Source organism: Sparus aurata, chromosome 10 (genome assembly GCF_900880675.1).
Source record: "Sparus aurata chromosome 10, fSpaAur1.1, whole genome shotgun sequence".
NCBI lineage: Eukaryota > Metazoa > Chordata > Actinopteri > Spariformes > Sparidae > Sparus > Sparus aurata.
Genome location: NC_044196.1, coordinates 25,447,550 through 25,460,564, shown reverse-complemented (window position 1 = coordinate 25,460,564; position 13,015 = coordinate 25,447,550). Strand labels below are relative to the sequence as shown.

Below are 13,015 nucleotides of genomic sequence, written 5' to 3'. Positions count from 1 at the left end.
ACCGAGTCCTGATCCGATACTTCGATAATACATTAAAAAATGAAGAAGAGTGAAGAAACAGATCCAGGATATCCCTTATTTTTTATTTTATTCACCTTATTTTATCATTTAACACTTATCATAGGTGTGATTGGCAAAGGACAAAAAAGCAGGAAAATATACAGCTCCCCTATGTCTCTCTTTACATTTATTTTGTCCCGTTGTTGGCTTCAGCTAAGAAAGAAATAGTTTGCCCCACACGTCCAACCTCTTGAGCGTTAGAGAACTTTTTTACCTAATATTTTCTTTATTATGATAGATTTTTTATGGAAGCCACATGACATGGAAGCTATTGAGAAAAAAATCTTAATTTCTGCACATTAATATTCATATTAAATAGAGGAAGCTCTAAAATACAATAAAAAGATCTGTGTCTCATTCGTCCAGTTTACTAATACAATGTGCTGCTGGATTGGAATCACCGGGTCACATGACATGAAAGATATTGAAAAAACTGCAATTATTTTGTATTGATATATTTATGCTATGTAATTTAATGATGGTCCCTAAATCAGTTTCCATTGGTTCATATCCCACAGCAAAATGCATATTGGAGAAACACTGGCATATCAGATAACCTTCCGCAACGATTGCAGGCTTTTTAGTTGAGCTCTGCTTTGAATGAAGTTCCGTCATGACAAATAAATTGCTTGCGGAGTGAAATGAAGAAATGAATCAGAGGCACAAAATACATTGACAGTGGTGGCCGGTCATTATGTTTACCAATACCTGACCCGTGCCTTGTGCACACACATTTTTCCCATTTGTTTTGAAATATCATAGATCTGATAAAAAATAGTGAGAATAAATATCCGATCCCTGATCGGGATGCAACGTCTGATTCCGATCGTCTGAAACCATGTGACGCCCCGATTTCCTGTCTTGTGATCGGATCGGGACATCCCTACCCAAAAAACACACCCTTTGAAATTAGTAGAAAAAACCTTTACAACAACTACTACAGGTAAAACATAGTGATGATAATTAAATTGATATCAAAAAGGGCTTCAATTAGCAAGCTAGCTTTCACTCGTATTTGTTTATTGTTTGTTTACTTTACATACACAAACTACTGTATGTGGATTCAACTTTATTTTCTCCCAATTTGTTCCTCGTCATCCATGCCATCCACCCAGCCCCCAGTCTCTTTCTTCAGTAGCTTAATACTCAAAATAATAAATGTATCTCTCTCTTTCACCTTTCCTTACAGGTCATCCTGATCCTCACCAAGTATTACCATGCTGACTCCACCAAGGTACTGGAAAGCTCACTGTGGAGGTAAGCCAAACGTTTACACCGTGTTAGCTCTTGCTGGATGTCTTTATGTCATATCTGGCCTCAGACTCACGCAGACCTTTCATCAGCAAGCAGCTTCCCTCTTACAGTGAGGGCAGTGCTGTATCCGCTATCTCTCTGCTGTGTTTCCTCAAGGAGACATGAGTGATACAGAGCGCTAAGGCGAACAAAACATCAGCAGGCAGCAATGATATAAAGTGGGGGACCGGAGAGTGGCGCTGCGAACCAGAGCGGGCATCTGTTTGGGCAGATAGCATATCAGCATGGCACAGGGCAGGACGGCAGGCACCGGCAGTGCCAGGGAAAAGGGTCAAGTCTGGCTGGCATAGCCTTTTCTATTTTGCAATGCTGCTTCTCGACAAAAATGCTACACACTGTTCTTGCTTTTGCTATGCATCCATTCTGCTCAACTTCACAACAAGTGTATTCTGCGCCCATACTCTCATGGAATATTAATTTCCTCTTGATTCTACATCCACTCCCTACCAGCTACTTGAGTGCTACTGTGTAGCTGAGCATGTCCTTCTCATAGATAAGGGTGTTGAGGGAACTTAATTATATTCACATTTCCTAATGAAACTTAAGAAATATACAAGACAGGGTTCATAACACTGGCTAAAATTAGCCGCCTTGAAGGTGTTTGCTGATGGTGGTCGTTAATTCATGCCATTCACTTCACTGAGGGCTCCATGACTTCAAAGAATCAGCCTCTCATTAGCTCTGACTGCATGTCTCTCTGGAGGACAGATATGAATAATGTACATATTTTTCTCCTTCCCTTGTTGATGTTTTAATTGTTGCATTGTATGAATAATGCCGCTGATTCACCACTGGACAGGTACTTGAGAAAGAAAACACATTGCAAGTGCTCAAATTTAATCTGAATTGTACCTAAATTGGCAGAGACAGAAAAAGCTGGCCAGCTGCCTGTTGGCATCATTGTCTAAAAAGCAGAAATTACCATGAAATTAGCATGTTTCCGAATGGACCCATATGGCTCTCTGACCACATCTTTGTAGGTATTATGTGTGGGGTGTGCCTCAGCTCCTTGTAGCTGTCAGCTTGGCGTGGTGTGCGGACAGCCACAATCCACTGCCCAATAGGCTTTGAAGTCTCAGGGCTGTGGGATCAAACAAGGAAGATGGGGGAAGATGAATGGGTTTGCTGTCTCGCCCTGTCAGGTGGCGTAGATCAAGATGCCAGCTTTCACACAGGGGAAAAGTTAACAGTAGAAAAGTTTTTTTTCGGAGCAGCTGAGTTAATGAACTCAGGCCCTTCTAGATCAGCGGTGGTCTATGGAGGCTTGTCTTGTGTCAATAAGCAAAGCACACAGTCTGTGTCTTCACAGCTGAACACCTATAACTGCTACTGGATTCAAGCCAAAGAACTGGGTAGCCAGGTAGCAACTGGGTAGCCAGGTAGCGTCATTTATAGTTCTCCTGTCCTGAGAAAGCACCATAGTAATCATTTAGATTGAAGTGCGTTAGCTGGTAAAACTTCCCTCATCGTACAAAACCACCTTAAAGATGCTCTATATAACACATCTGTAGTAGTTTACATGTATTGATCACCTTTTTTGGTCATATATGAGTGGACTGTAAAGTGACGGGAAAAATGTGACCTTGACCATCACCCTCGGTTGCCTACATCAGCCTGTGGATGATATGTTTTAGTTGTTAAATGCTGCTGGACTGACAATTTTATTTGTGACAGACTCAGGTCAGATTTCTCTCAACAGTCCAAAGGATGCAGTGTTTCCCCTATATGCACCTAGCAGCAGCGGACTGCTTTTTTAATTAATAACTTTTTTTTAACGAGGAGAGAGGAGAGGTGGAGAGTGGGCTCAGCCTTGTCTCTTTAGAAACTAACGTTATATCATTTTGCGCTATGGACGCTTCATATCCAGGTCAATCACACACCTGTTTGAAATGATTTAAGAAAATAAATCACAAATCACAGTGTGCCACCTATAGAGACTATGAAGCTTGTTACGCTATTTCTTACAGCTGTTAGAATAATGAACTTTAATATAACGATTTCGGCTGCCAGTATTCATGGTTCTATTGTCATATTATATTTGGCAACTATCATTGTCTCTGTCAAAGAACCTTTGCAAGCGGTCTCCTTCGCTCCGTGCCGTGCTGCGTTGCGCTGTCTCTTAGCATACACCACAACGAAGGGAACGTTAGCGCCAGGTTTGGAGAAGGTACAACGAGAAACTTTGAGTTTACTTGATAATGTCAGCACAAAGATTTTAACAAGCACCGGGTAGATGTCAACCATAAAGCAAGCAACACTAATCACGGATTCAGGCTTATCATTCGGGGTAGATGGATTTGTGTTGGGTTCACAAGTAAGGACTCCGACTTTGAGTGGCATTCCAGTGTACTTTTTCTAGTAGGAGGTCGGAAAATTCCTACTGTCTCGAACGCAGCATTACTATGTGTGAGGGCCACTGTGACGCACGAAAGTTGTCAATCTCAAATTACTGACAGATTACTTTACAGAGGCACAGACATTTTGGATTGTTCAAGTATTTGTGCTATGTGATTTTACTGTATATGGTTGGTTGTTAATATATTTTTTGTGAAATTATTGTCAATAATTGTTTTAAAGATTATACTTTTATTGTGTTCTTTTCCCTAAAGCTTGAGACATCTTATATGTAAGATAGACAGACATTTCCCCTGCTCATTACTGTGCACAAATGTACTGTTATGTACTTAAGCCTAAAGAGCCCGGCAGACAAATAGAAACCTCTTGGCAGGGTGCACTTTGCGCTTTGCTTTTGCATGCAGGCAAACACTCACCTCCACTGCTTCAGCTCCATCCTAGGGGAAACACTGGGATCTGACTTCATGCACGTTCTCGTGAGCCTTGCCTCACTGCCTCTCAGTAGCAACAGTAGCTAAAATTAGTTTGGAAATGGAGTCCTCTAACATAAACCAACAATTGTCTTCCAGCACAACGCAAAAGTTCTGTAGAGCCCTTAAAGACTTACTTTTGAGGGAGTTTTAGCCTCTTACGATGGTATAAAATGCTGTTGTACAAGCTTTTCCTTGCTAAAAAGAATAGAGTGATGTGATTACTTATCCAACAAAGAGATTCGGGTTGTGTATGTCTGGCAATTCCTTATATTTTACAATGATAAGTTCAAGTTCCTGCATGTAGCACTTGCAGTCATCTTGGTTAACGCTGCTGCTGCTCTATTAAAATTCATTTCAAACTATCTATATATGTGTATATATATGTATATATATATATATATTTCACACATGCACGCAAACAAACTAAATTTAAGCATATATATCAAAATTTGAAAAAAATTATCTTAACTTAGGTTCAGTTTACTTTCCTTCAAGCTTTCCAGCACATCTCAGTGGGCAACCAGAGATAGCTCAAGGTTGGCGTTCACATCTGATGCCAAATACCTCCAATATGTTGGTCGGGTTAGGATTGTTAGTCTTAGGACTGAAAAAGACATACATAATAGCGTAATAGTTTGATGGGGTGCTAAATTACAACAAAGAAATTCGATATTTTTAAACATTAGTTTTTCTCTCTTTTACTCAACTAAGGCAAGCTTGACTTCTTCATCATCATAAAACACACTTAATTTGGAAATAAATAAATCCTCCATTCACCAAATAAATGATATGAAAACATTTCAGCTCAGAAAGCTGTTTTCCCCTGCTGCTGATGTTGCGTCTCCGCCTGCTGTGTTCTCTCATCCCTGAAGTCATAGTCCTGATCTGAGCTGCTGTAAATTGCTCCATATGTATGCCCTGTCTTCAAACTGGCATCAGTCAGCCTCGGAGGCTGTGGTCAGTTCTGGTTTAGCATCCAGCCGTGTACAGGCGGTAGAGTCCGCTTGACCTGAGCCCCGCTGTCTGCATTGACTTTCCCCATGTTCCAAGTTCATGGTTCAGTTAGACTCTTGTCACGTAATAAGGCCACTTAGCTCCATGGCTGACAGGTATAGTACTTGCAAACACTAGCTAGTTGCTAAAACTAAAGTAAGCCACAACAACGAGTATAGTGAGCAGCAGCTAGCAGATATGCTGGCCCCTATAGTTTTGGCTATGTCTTACAAATTACACCTTTAAACGAACCGTAACAAACTTTTTTTTTTTTTTGGCTTAATTATTCCATATACTAACCATACCATGAGAGTACTGAAAAAATGACCCTTCTCTGTTGAGTGAGCACAAAAGCTTGTTGAAATTTTGGAACTTTCAAGGTCAGTCAGTACAACAAACTACAATATAGCATGTATGTCTTAAGCTTAAACTTAAGGTTTCCAGCTTGTACCTTCTAATCCTAACCATAACCACACTAAATGCCATGTCTGTGTTTCCGAGTGTACTGCAGAGAGTTTTGTCTGTCCCCTGGCTTTGGTGTCAGTGCTGGCTCCTTTACCAATAATGCCTTTTACTCCTTTGTGTCTGTCCTTCAGACTGATATGGCTGGCCAGAGTTCATGGGCTATAGCACGTCTCATAAAGACAAACACCAAACATCATCCTTCAACTGTCTTGTGAGAATAGCTCTCTTGCTAACCTTAGGCTTTACCTGGTATTTTATGCCTGTTTGAACTACGCAGCTTGAAATATATGAAAATGTAACTGTGAGAAGATTTCTCAGATGTATCCATTTGAGGATGCAGAGGTGCCTGTGGACAACAGGTCCTTCTTTCTTTCTTTCTTTCTAGTTACAGTTTTTATTGATTGCTTTGACCTGTTTAAACAAACTGGAATCCACTCGGTTTTCATCATCACTGTCTCAGCAGAGCCCAAGACACCTCTTGCAAATGTGTTAACATTGAATTGACACATTTTCCCCACCCTTTTGCAGAACAGTTAACACTGTTAACAAGCAGTCCAAACTCCATTGTTTTAGCTATGGTAACCAAACAGAAACCATCTGTTCCTAACTATTAGAAACGACCTACATCAGTATGAAATCAATAAAGCACCTGTTTGACACTCCTAAACACATATCTTCAATGAGCAATCAGTCTGCAGGCCTTAAAAAGTGCAGCGGCTGTGTTGTTCTTTGCCAGCATGGATTGAAGAGGTCTAAGGCAGATGAGAGTGAGAAATAGGTGCAGAGGAATGTCAAGGTTGGATGGCATGCAAGAAGATTTTTCCCTTGGTTCACTGCAAGAGAGGATAATGAATGTGATGTGGATGAGGCCATGTGGCTCCATTGTCAAGACAGAAGAGACTGAGTATCAATAGTGGCTATTTCTTATACTCTACAGTAATAGATTGTTATACTTTACTGTAATATGTTATATCTTTATCTTCTTTTCTATGTTTTAAAACAGGTCAGTTGTTCAGGAAAATGCTTGCTGTGAAGCTGCAGAAATGTTTTGTGGACTATGAGACTACCAGCTTTCTTATTTTCTTATACTCTAATAGATTTTATTTTGGTTTCCATGTATTTTGTGTAATAATTACAGTATTTCAGTTTTCAGCCACAGTTCGAAAAAAAGAATCAATGGAATCAAAAAATGCATCAAAGCATTTCTGATTCTGAATTCAATTCTTTGCAAGAAGGCAAATTTTACAACAAATGGCACTGGCATGAAAGCTACGTAGAGTAATAGGCCACAATGACAAGCAATGGTGCACCGATTCGCACTGAGAGCTGTATTTTGTATTTTGTTGTCCACTGTGTAATGGTTGATTGGAAGAGCTCATACATTTGTTTGCAAGTTGTGTTGTTTGAAGGTAAAATTAACTTTTGTTGCATATTTTAAATGTTTTGGCACTGTTAGAGCCTTTTGCAAACAAAATGAGTCATTTTGACCATGAGTGCCACTGTTTCGGCCTGTGTGTTAACTGTTTTGAAAATGTGGAGTTTGAGTTGACTGCTGCATCAAAGCAATCAATAAAAACTGTAATAAGACACTCAGTGTGGAAAGGCTCTGGTCAATAATTGATGCTGTGGTGGTAGTGATTTTGTGTTTTTGTTTGGTTGAGGTAAATTACAACAGTCAGAGGTCTGGACCCTTGAAGTGAGAAGAGATAAACTGGACACTTAAAAGTCTTGTGTGTGTGTGTGTGTGTGTGTGTGTGTGTGTGTGTGTGCGTGTGTGTGTGTGTGTGTGTGTGTGTGTGTGTGTTCGTGTGTGTGTCTGTGTGTGTGTGTGTGTGTGTGTGTGTGCGTGCATGTGCGTGTGCGTGTGGGAGTGTGTGTGTGTGGGAGTGTGGATGTGTTGCTACCAACCTCTACTTTGTAAAATAGAGCATTTAGGGGAGTTTCCCAACCCTTTGCACTCAAAAGATTTCTTAGTCATTCAGTTGTTTAATTAAACATGCTACATTAACCATTAGACTAGCAGTAAAACATTAAGGACTCTTGCTTAATGCCTCAATTAAACAAGGTCTTGGGGAATTGGTGCCTGACCGTGCCTGAAGACCAAAGTGTTTACACCTGTTTCACCCACCCAAACACACTTAAAACTCCAGCCACCATAGCTTCCTCTTGGCTGAATCCTGTTGCCTTAATGATCTCTCTCTATGAACTCTGAACTTTGTAGCATGGACGCAATAAACACACACTTTCAGCAAGACTCTTACCAAAAGTATTCTTGAGAGCTTGAGAGAGAGGAGTTCAAACTACCTTAACACATTTGTACACCTGGCCAGTCACTACATAATGCAGGTTGGATTGTCAGGTTGTCAAATCGGAAAGTTCCACAAAAGTGTTTGGCAACAGGTTTCAGACTGATAGACGGTCTTACATGTGCTTTGTTTGAATTATACTGAGACATTTAGCTACTGCATATATCTTGAAATATTAGCTTTAGGTCATTTGGAGCACCTCTGAATGCACCAGCATCCTAGAATTAGCTTTTTATTGTAGATGGATCTGGTTAACAGCACAAACCAGGGGTAGGGCATCATTTTCAATACTAGACTTTGAAACTTTTTGAGAGGCATAGCAGATGATGGTGAAAGGCTGAACACAAGACCCACAATGAATTCCTACTCTTACTTTTAGAGGACTCTAAAATTAGAAATTTGACTAATCTGATATGGTCTCTCAGTTGACTGGTCCAGACGAATGCCTTAAATACAAAGCAGAGAATAAACAGAGGGCAAGGTGCTCATAGATTAGTCAAAAACGTGAGGATTTGCTATTGCATTACCAAACACTATGATAACGGCGGGCAGACAGAACTCTTCTTAAGACTATTGCTTCAAGTTGAGAGTAAACCTTTTTGATCCTCAAACTGAAAGGGAGCAGATGTGCACTTCACTTCTTTCTGGCTGTGGATCCTCACTGCAAGAGCTGTTCATTTTTAGTGGATGCATGGAGCTTAAAATATCACTGAGTGTCATGTATTTGTTGGATGGAATTAGGGCTGTAACGATACACATATCGAAACTGAAATCGCAACACTCAGATCCAGGAACCTGTCTCGCGGTGTGAGAAGGCAGAATTGCGACACAACTTCCAGTCCAGATCCAGCCCTATGAGCAATAAGTAGCCCCTTTCACACAGCAACGCGCATTAACACGACAGCGGTGGTTCACCATTACTCCGCCGTTGGTCATTCACACAGAGCGAAGCACTGCTGGAGTAAAGACGAACCGCTGTGTAATTCACACCGAAAGCCAGCGCTGCGGCTCCTAAAGAGACGTGACGATACACGTCATGATGATGACGTGTGTGTTTTCAAGGTGTTTCCCCGGTGTCCCCCCTGTCAATCTAAACCCACGGATAAGTTATAATCAAATGGATGCTGTTTTAATGTGTCGTGATTGAGATCCTGACCCACCAAACATCCTGGAAAGTGACAAAGTTATGTTTTTCGCTCTAAATTACATAATTACATAATCACCAACAGTGAACAGGTCGCTGTCTGACTCTGTCACTTGTGAGGACGGAGGCTGTTTTCTGGGGGAAAACAGACCATCCTATAGACACGCCCATACGTGCAGCCGGCTCATCTATTCACACTGGTTAGGTTTGAGAAACACTGCATCCCTGATACTATCAGGCGAGTATCATATACAGAAGTTATTAAAATGTTCCATAAATAAAATGTTTAATTAAAAAAGATGAAAAAAATATTGAGGATTGTGTCGAACCGTGGTTCAAAAATCGCGATACAAACTGAATCGTGAGTTTGGTGTATTGTTACAGCCCTAGATGGAATTGATAGTAATGTCATATTCTGATCTACTTACCGAATAGTATTGAGATATTTAGTGGACTTTCAATGTCTCCACAAGGACTATATCTGGTTTGAGAAGCTTATCAAATTGGAAATTGATCTCTTAAATGGAAAAAAGGGGAAATATTCGAACATAACCATGTTTTAGTCAGAAAGTAACAAAGTAACAATACACTAGCATAAAACAGGGTGTGAGAGTCAGGAGGTATTTATAATTCATGCTGTCTCCGCACATCTTTTGAAGAGGCAAGGTGAGGGGGGTGGAAGCCATTCCACCTGGGGGCTCCTGCAGAACAGCACCTCTCTGTACACTATATCAACCAAAGCTCACTTCCACAAACACAACCATTGACGTCATATCCATCATATAAGCTTAACGGTCAGATATGCTAAATTGCCATTTACTTTATTTTCAAAATGTAAATACTAAAAAATTAAGGGAAAATTTTGCTTCAACTTCAGTTTAATCAAGCGATGTTAGACAAATAGCATTTTTTTTCAAATGAATTGTGAGTATAATTTTATAGGCTTTTATGTGTTTGTAACATGTTTTTGAAGCTGTGAAGTATACTTGTGTTGTTTTTTTAATAGCTTTTTGTTAATGGTTCACATCAATTAAATTAAAGTTACTGTAGAGAGAGCCTACAGAGTTTCTTTAAGCCGAACAGTAGGGGGCATCACATTTCAGATGGACATATCAGCCCTCCAGCATCCACACCTCATCTTCCTTACTCTATCCTCTGTTTCATCACTTCCATTCCTCTCTCCATATGGACTTAAATTCTTGTCTATCTTTGTAACAAAGCTACTCTTCAAAGAAGTGTTCAGGGAGATGATAAGTGATTCAAGAGGAAGTTAAAGCTTTGATTGATTCCTGTGGGAAAACTGGGTCATAATAACATAATACATAACAAAGGAGTAGAGAAAAACTGTGCAATTTCTTTCTGAATCATGTCAACATACAAAAAATGCTGTCATGCCAGACACATTGTTTTTTTTTACGTGAATTACTGAGATGAGATTACTCAGCTGAGATGACTGGCAGCCACATCATCCTTGTTCTTGCAACACTAAGCAATAGTGTTTGGTAGGAATCCTACAGATTGCAGTTCCTATAATGCAACAGAGATAATGTTTCACTATTAGGCATCATTAAATGCAACATGATCATCTCTTCTGACTATTCCTACTTACTGCCAACAACATGTTTTTCTGCCTAAGGAAAACTTTTATTTTGGCTGTAAATGACAGACTTTCAATTGTATCTCACAGACTTCATCAGAGGCAGGAGTGGTATTATATTTTCATTTTCAAGTCCATTTAAATAAAGTCCGAAAAAGTCAGTAAGTTCCCCTTTGGAGAGGTAAACTGTGAACTCCTCCAGTAACAATGTTAACAACTATGTACAGAAAAAAAGCACATTAGAGGGTTATATTAACATTACATGAGAGGGTGTGCATTTTGACTGTAAAGCTTACACTTAAGTTTTGTTGAAATAATTCACTGGTAACCAGCAAAAGATATAATCAAATGTATTCTCTTATTCACTTTATACTTTTTGGTACTGTTATCTCTATTTGTCTTAAAATACATGGGGTTTAAGTAATAACTGGAAAACAATCAGTCACTTCAATAGACTCCTGTGTTATGAAACCTAATTTATTCCAAGAGTTGTTTTGTAGTCTCTGTTGAATCAGCTGGCCAACCTGAGCTAACGTTAATGTTTTTCTAGAGAGCTTGCGAAATCTCAAAATGAAATGAAAAATACCACACACATGACCACAAAACTGCATAGCTAGCTTAATATTGTGATAACTAAGACAGCTGCTGACTTTTATTTTTTTTCCATTAACAGATTAGCTACCATCTCTGCGAACATCACATGTATCTTTTAGCTAGTAGCTTCCCACACAGAGGGTAGGCATGGTCTAGCAGAAATAATCTAGCTGCAGTCTCACAGCACCATAACTTATATTTAGTCTCTGCAAATGCATTGTTAAAGTTCAAGTTCGGTTTAATAATAGTTTCACTAAAGCAACATTATGTAGAATTAAAATTTGGCATTTTAGGCGATTTGGCACCCTCCACAGTTTTTGAGTGCAACGGAAAAGTCTCAAATACAACTTGCACATCTGTAACAATTTGTCAGATGTAATGTAGGTGTGAACTATAAACAAAACTCATTACTTCATAACAATATTATGTCTTGAAAACTCCTTGAAGTAAAACTGTATGCAACTATGTGATCCTACACTCTGTAACTGAAGTTACATAGTGAAGAAACAAGTGATAGTGGTGCTGAGTGGCTGAGACAGAGACACCATTTACACTTTTTACAGGAAACTATACCATTAAAATGATTTTGAAGCTGTTATTATAAGGTTAAAAAAATACCCAATGTTGCTTTAAAGTTCACAAATATTTGAAATATGTTACTCTCTCATTTTTAGTTTTGATACCTTCTTAATGTCTGATCAGCTTGCTTGATGAGAATCGTTTATATTGTATAATGCTGATATTTGTATAAAAGTTGAGAACATATATTAAAAAAGTATTGGCAATTTTAACTTTAAGCAGTACAGTACTGAGAGGAACATGTGCAGAGTACAGAGAAAATGAAAGACTGGCTGAAAGTGCTAATAGTAACTTAAAGCTTCAGTCGATTTGTATCTTTGTTTCAGTTTGTTTCAGTGTTTTGAAGCCAATAATTTGAGGCTACTTGGCTGCAGGCTAACAGTACATCTACGGCTCACTTCTCACTTTGATGCCTCCTTAATCAGCTTGTTTAAGATATGGATGTGCATACACGCACCAAACACACATACACAGAGTTATTCAACCATTACAAATGTGTTGATGATTAGCCCTCCCTGGGGTCCAGATCACATTTCTCCAAACTAAGCAGTAGAGAGAGCCACAAAGCAGAATCTTTTGGGCTTAATCAGCACAGTGTGTTTAATTTCCCGCTCTCCTTTTCTCCTTTTCCTCTTCACTTCATCCTCCCCTCATTCATTGCCCACTCAGGTTTATTATGTCCTTTTCCCCTATTTCTCTCTTTGTTCCATCCCTTGGTCCAGATGGTCTGGGGGGTGTAAATACTTAATCGAGGCAAGAGCATTGAATCCACAGCCCTAGTAGCAGCTGGGTAAATCTTTTGAGGAAGAATGAAAAACAATGAAAAAATCAATGAGCTGCTTCAGTGATGGATAATTTATAGTGTTTGGGTAGAGAAGAGTCTCAGCATATCTCTATTTTCCCTCACTTTTCCTTTTTTGTTTCTCGAGTTATCAGTAATAATTTTTACAAGAGGTGCTGCCAGCAATCTATGTGTCAGCTTGTTCACTTTGTTGAAAAAAAAGGTCTTACTCACTTACCTTTCCTTCCCTCAGGAGTCCAAATCATGAGTCACAAGCATTCAACAGAGGGCTGACAGGTCTAATATGTGTATAATAACTGAAAAGACTGATAAAGCCGAAATGAAATGAATACA

General features: G+C 39.4%; 1 protein-coding gene across 1 annotated transcript in view; it reads left to right on the top strand.

The window, feature by feature from the left end:
* The first annotated feature begins 1,254 nt into the window (after positions 1–1,254).
* sorcs2 (sortilin-related VPS10 domain containing receptor 2) overlaps positions 1,255–13,015 on the top strand; it is a 582,832-nt gene continuing 571,071 nt past the window's right edge. The window contains 1 exon segment of the mRNA XM_030431509.1: positions 1,255–1,317. The gene's annotated coding sequence lies outside the window, so the exon portion shown is untranslated.